This window comes from Phalacrocorax carbo, chromosome 5 (assembly GCF_963921805.1).
Source record: "Phalacrocorax carbo chromosome 5, bPhaCar2.1, whole genome shotgun sequence".
NCBI lineage: Eukaryota > Metazoa > Chordata > Aves > Suliformes > Phalacrocoracidae > Phalacrocorax > Phalacrocorax carbo.
The window spans coordinates 26,403,416-26,410,119 of NC_087517.1; positions in this window are offsets into that span (position 1 = coordinate 26,403,416).

A 6,704-nucleotide genomic window follows, 5' to 3' on the forward strand; every position below is an offset into this window, starting at 1 on the left:
AGTTCAAATAAGTATTTGCACAGATAGTCTTCAAATGCCAAATACCTTTCTGTGTATTCCTGACTATTACTTGTTGAATTTAAAATATCCTTGTTATTAAAATAATTTATACAGATAAAATCAGTAAATTCTAGTTGTATGCACACTAGAGGACAAGCATGCCCTCGAATGCATCCTGCTCCCCAGTGTCTCCGGTCCTGGTCCCCTTGATCATCGGTGTGGGGAGAGGCAGTGGAGCATCCTGTAACTTCCTCTGGCTCTGAGCATCTTCAGAAAGATTTATTTCCAAGAAAGCCCTAGCCCTCACAAAAACGGGTGAGAATACAGGTCTTACTCCCTTAGGTACCAGGTGCGGGATGGTCAACTGGGTTTCACAGTAGAATCAGAGTAGCCAGCGTATGCAATTCTATATGGTGGGAGAGCTGCTTATATTGATAAGGGGGGGTGGGTCACAGGGGAGACGGAGTGAATGACAGCCCATCGTAGAGCTGGATAGTGGGACTAATTTAAGAACCAACAAGATCTGAGCTTTTATCCTGTCTTATAATTTCACGTACTTACCTGCATTTCTCCCCTTCCTACCAGCACTGTTAGGTTCACGGAGCCTCAGCTTCCCTTCCCAACAGGGAGATTGCTGCTCTCAGGAGGGTTGGGCAGAAAGTTGCATTTGTGCTATGCCCCTGCTCACAGTCACCAGCCTCAGGTCCCACTGGCCCATGTCCCTGGGCAGCCTTTGTCATTTGTTTCTGTGCAGCTTGCTGAGCTCCAGGATCATCCCCCACTTCCACGATCTTCACCTTCTGCTTCTCCAGCCCCTTATTCTTTCCAGGAATGTTACTTCTTACCAGGAAACCTTACTTGCAGCCTCATTTCTGGTGCTCCAAGCCCCTGCCTTTCCCAATCTGAATAGTGAATGTGCAGAATCACAGCAACGTAAAATTAGTGATTTTGTCTTGTGTCTTTCTATTAATTTAAGTTGTTTTTACCTACAACAGATGGCCTCCTTCTCTTGTTTTGTTTCCAAAGAGAAGGAGGAAACTAGAAGGCATTGGGAAATACCTCCAGTTGTAAGTAGCTGAAAAGTGTGGGTGAACATCTCTTTAATTTTCTCCATTGTTTTGCTGTTGGAAAAGATGCACCCATTAAAGCAATGCTCCTGGTTGAGGTTTGGGGGTGGCTGGGAAAAGGAGGGAGCAGAGAATTTGATACAATCTTTTTAACTGGAAGATATGGCTACTCAAAAGTTACAGCTTTACCATTCAGTGCTTTACAGTCAGCTAACCTAGATTAGCCATCTAGTAACATCATGTGACTTCACCTGCTATCGAATTAATGTAATTAGAATAATATTTACATGCAGCGTACATAATTTGTCCTATGCAGCAACTATTTGAAAGCATTTAGTAAATTGATCTCTAATACAAGATATAGCCACATTCACCTAGTTTTTGTTTTATTTCCTGCTCTTTATAAAAGGAAGTACCAGTAAAAATATTTTTGCATTACAGAGGGTGTATGGGAACGAGTGCTGTCATTGCGATTGTTCAGCAGTTTAAATTTTAAGTGACAGAATCTATGTATTTTTAAAAATCACCCACAAAGCAGTGTTATTTCTCATGTTAAAAGAATACTAGAATTCAAATGCTCAAATGTTAGGAAGTTGCAGAATCAAGGTTGCCTAAGAAACCTCCTTTTGCTTCTCTCCGTTCCCCTAGTATGTGTTACGATGCAGTCCTTGATGACTCATCAGCAGCTTTTTTCCCCAAGAGTGGTTGTTTCATTCAGCACAAAGAATGAAATTTAATCAGGGCTGCATGGTTAAAGCAGGCAGGAATTTTACAGCTTATTTTGTTGTAGATATTAGAAATTACTTAGTGAACAGAACAGGTTTATGGTTGAGCCTGGAGATTGGGATCCTGTCTCTGGCTCCAACCTGGAGATTGTCTGTGAGGGGTGTTTCCGTTTCTCTGGAGTTCCTCTGGAAAAGTCCCATTTGGGGTTTTTTTGTTTGTTTCCCTCATCCTCACCATATATTTGGAGTAGAATTTGGGGCTTTCCTGTATTTGCCTAGGGAAAATAATTCTGACCAGGTTACCATAGATGCAAACCTCCAGAATGGCCAGGCAGCACCTTTGCAGCCTTAACTATACAGTGTATGTGTGCACTGAGTCCAATATTTTTGTAAAACATCAGTCCTACTGTGCAAACATGACAGGGACACCATGCTCTTATAGCAGGTCTGACACATGCTGCTGAATGAGTGTGGTGCAGCGTACCTGCGTGTTAGGACTGAGCTAAAACACAGCCTACAAGGGGTGAGGTGCTGTGACAGTGCAAGCATCTTTTCAGTGTACATGCATATCTTTACTGTCTAAATAAAGATTGTCTTTGCTTGAGAGAGTGCTTTAAGGTATACTATAACAGTGGGCATGTTATTTAGGTGCCAGGTAAAATGCTGAGAATCTCTGTATGGTCAGTTAAAAAAGAAAATCTCATTCATGTGTTTGAATCGGCCTTTTTGATGAGTCTCTACTGTGTCAAGATCCCCAGTCTAACGTGGCACTGAAGGTGGATGCCTGTGTATTTATGTGATGTAAAGATCCCCAGGAGTGTCAATGCTCAAAAATGAAGTGACTGGTGTATGAGCTTGGCCATCCAAGACGGGAAAGAAGAATCATCTGTTAGAATGATCCTAACAGCTATATGAGGAAGTATTCAGCACACACAGATGGTTGAGATACCCTTTACATCTTGAACTAATGTTATGAAGTAGATAGAACAGTGCCTTTTTCTAATTGTTCTCAATCCTCTTTCTATTACGGCATGTCTATGGGAATAGTGGGCCACTGCACTCCCCCGGGCATGGAAGATCAGTGCTCTGTATGTAGTCCTGCTTCAGGCTACAGAGCTCTTTTGCTTGCTTGTTCAGTCAGGTCTTGAACTGAAGAGAATTGAGCTGGTAGTCATAGGAAAGAAATTTCTCTGTTTTTATTACTGAGACTTTGAGATACCCTAAGAAGCAGCTCTGCAAGCAGATAGTACCTTTCCTTTTCAGTCACTGTTGAATCGGTCTATCAGGTGACTCACGTGGAGCCATTTGTAGTGTTCTGCTAACGCTTTTTAGAAGATCAATTCTAAGCAAATTTATTACTCGCCCTCCTTAGAGTTCAGTGTATTTCCCAAAGGCACTGATGTATTAGTCTTCTCCAGCTAAATACCAGTTTGTGTAAATACATTTTGCTATTTTAAAGTCCCACAGCAGTTTTGATTTGGTATGGTATTCCTCACTCCCTGTTTATGTTGTTATATAGCACTACTGATAAGTAGCTGGCATGCTGCTTTTCTAGGTCATTTTGTTGGTAAGAAAAAACTGTCTGCTGTGAGGATGAGCACTAGATTCCTGTACTGGAAAAAACTGTGTCACATATATTCCTTTTGCTGGTGGTTAGTAAATTGGCTAAAGCTGTATAGGTGTTTTGTGTGTTGTTTTGCTGTAATAGTGCTTTAATTGTAGCAAGCAGAATTTAGTATGCTTCACTGTAAGTGACTTGGGTTTCAGCTGTGTTCATCAGCCGTAGTTTCTGTTGGCATTCTGTACCTTTTGAAAATGAGATAATACAGATTTCATACATTATTCTAACTGATGTCCAGTAGAAATTATTTTATCTATTTATTGAGTCATAACCGCTTGGTCAGCAGAGGAGCCTTTTGTTTGTGTAATTAGAGAAAGATACTAATTTGCTTATGCTGCCTGAATGTCTGCGTTAGGGTATTTCTGATCATTAAGTGAAAAAAGGCTGTCCTCAAGAGGGCTCTACGTTCCAGATGTGATCTGTGAGTCAGTGATTGCAGTTAGTTCCCTTCGCTAGTCTTTGGGCTCGTACTTGAGATCTTTTTCTTTGATGGTACAAACCACTGCCAGAGTACCTCACATGGGGGCAGAGCCTGGGTTGGCACCGCACAGTGGAATTGGATTTCCTGCACATCCTTGCTCTTTCTTTCTGTTAATGGTCTATTTTCTGACCCAGGGTACTCTCTTGTGCTATCTCTAGTTTGCCTACAGAGATATCATCTAACATCTGCAATGCCAGGCACCTCCACTCTTTCAGCTACTGTAGGAGTAACTGAGGGACGGGGGAAGAAATAATATTAAGTGGAAGCTGCTGAAGGTGAAAACAACATGCAATTATGTGCACAGCTCCAGTTCAGGAAAACGACTCGTTTCATGTTCTCACCGTACCATTTTTCTAAACTTTCTACCTCTATCTGTTAAACGTTCACTTAAAATGTTGTCAAAGATTCTGCTCAAGTTTTTCACAGAATGTCAGACTTGCACTGTAGTTGTGCTGGTAAATTTTCTCCAACATAAAATGGAGAAAAAATGATAAATGAAAGGAGGGTTAACGATGCCGAGTTCACTTAACATCATTAGAGCAAAGGGACAAAAGGTGATGCCGGAGCCTGCAGCGTTGCCAGGCAATCCCGCCTGTTCCAGCAGAGGTCACTGGTCTCCTGGATGTGCAGATGAAGGCTGCAACTCAAAACTGACACTACTTTTGAAAATCTTAACCCGCTTCTAAGGTAATCAACCTATATATAGAATATCTTAACCAAAAGGTTGGTTTTTTTTTTTTTCAGATGGATAGTTATCTCAAGATGTGTAAATTTCAAACACATAATTTAAAATACTTTAATATAATTTAATAATTATTCAGTAATAAATAATGTAAAGCAATTGAAGTGATTAATTTAAAAGGAATTGAGAGAAGACAGAATCTTGGTTTAACTTGCACCTTTTCTCTGAATTATTTATTAAACCATTATTTTCTTCATAGCCTCTTAGTTTTGAAATACAAATGATCTATTTTTGCTTGCACAAGTCTCACATGTCTATTTCTAATTTTTTTTTCTTGCAGTTCCAGAGGCTTTTCATACTTTTGCAAATGCAGGACTAGCCAAATAGTTTTAAAATTATCATGCCCAGTATGAAAATTTTCTGTGAGACACCTGAAAACACCGCATACAGAACACCTCTTTATAACATTTCTTGGCATTTTTGCAATTTCTCTGTGAAAGATTAAGAATGAGATAATGAGCAGGATGTAGGAAGAGAACCAGAGGAAAGAGGGACAAAATCAAAGGGCAAATAAGGAAGATGATAAAAAAGGAGTTCTGATTTTGAGACAACAGAATAGGGAACGGTCTAATAAGAGGTAAGGCATGGGAGGGTGGTTCCTGAGGGAAAGCCAGTTCAGGTATTGGGAAAAGCAGTGTAATCCAAATGATTCATATCTTAAGACAGAAAAGGTGGAGGGGACTGTGGTGCTCTGGAAGCCAAATGCTTTAAGGTTAGGTTGAGTGTAGGGATTTGGAGTCTTTTGGATGGATGTCTATCACAAATGAACTGCAGAAGCCCTTATATCAATCTGTAGTAACGTCGCTCTTTGTCTCTTACTTCTTTGTTTTGAAATACGCTGTTGTGCACCATGCACATTTCATATGCACATAATGAATATTATGGCATCAGGATTACTTTAAAGCAATATCTGTCATTTAAAAAATGTGTGTTTTCTGTTGAGCTCCTCTATCTTGTTGGGTAATTTTTTCCTTCGTCCCTCTGCTGTGTGGTGGTTCTGTTCCTCCTCCTTGCACTGACAGCCCACCCCCAGCTGCAGCTGTCTTGAGTTCACTGAACAACTTGCAGCAAAAATTCACATCAGGTCGTTCATCCATAGCCTCTGCTTTTAGCAGGGACAAGCACAGCAGCAGAAGTTTGGATTACCGCAGGATCAGGCCTCCTTCAGCCAGCCTGATGCTGTACCGCCCTTGAAAAACTCCAGGTGGTTCCAGATGCTTCAGACAGCTCTGGTAGCTGAAGCTGAGGAGACAAAAGGAGGCGGCTCTGCATCAGGCAACTGCTGGGTACAAGAACGAAGAGAAGTGTGCAGCTGAACATAACAAAAAACACGTTTCAGCTGCTCACTCTGCTTGGTTATAAATGCTTTAAAGGAAGCTTTAAAAGGGGGCTGCTTGGAGTGATAGTGGCCTTTATGGCCTTGGTGCTTTGCAAACATCATAAATCACAGCTTGAAAATAACACTTCAGTACTGTACAATCCACATATCTCATAGATGGTGAGGCTGTTGTTTTGAACTATACATGGCACTGTGAGATTAATTAAATATTGATGTAAGACTTTTATTTCATCTGCTTTAGCAGTTGCATCTTCCTGCTCCCAAATGTTAATTCTGTTAATATGAATTTTTCTTGAAAGTCTGCAAACTCTGGGGGGCTTGGGAATGTGGGGCTTCACCCAGTGTGAAGTGTTCAAATATAATGCTAACACACGATATCTGCAGGACCTGACTAAGACTGAAGAGTTAACTGCTGACCAGACTCTACTCTGTATTTAGAGAAAGTATTAACAAATCTTGAGCATGGGAGTACAGAAGATACCCTGGGAATTCTTCCAAGTCTTCTGACTGAGTTCTGTCTTCAGAAAGTGCTAATGAGTAACTTTTTCAGATGTCATTTTAAGAAATACAGGACAATGTTAACAGAGCATATTCAGGTACGTGGACATCAAAACTCTATTGGAAATGCAAATATGTGCTGGAAATATTTGCTGAAATTGGAATTATAAGCAACCTCACAAACAAAATTGCAGGATTGCTGAAAGTTATTTTAAGTATCAGAATTTTGAT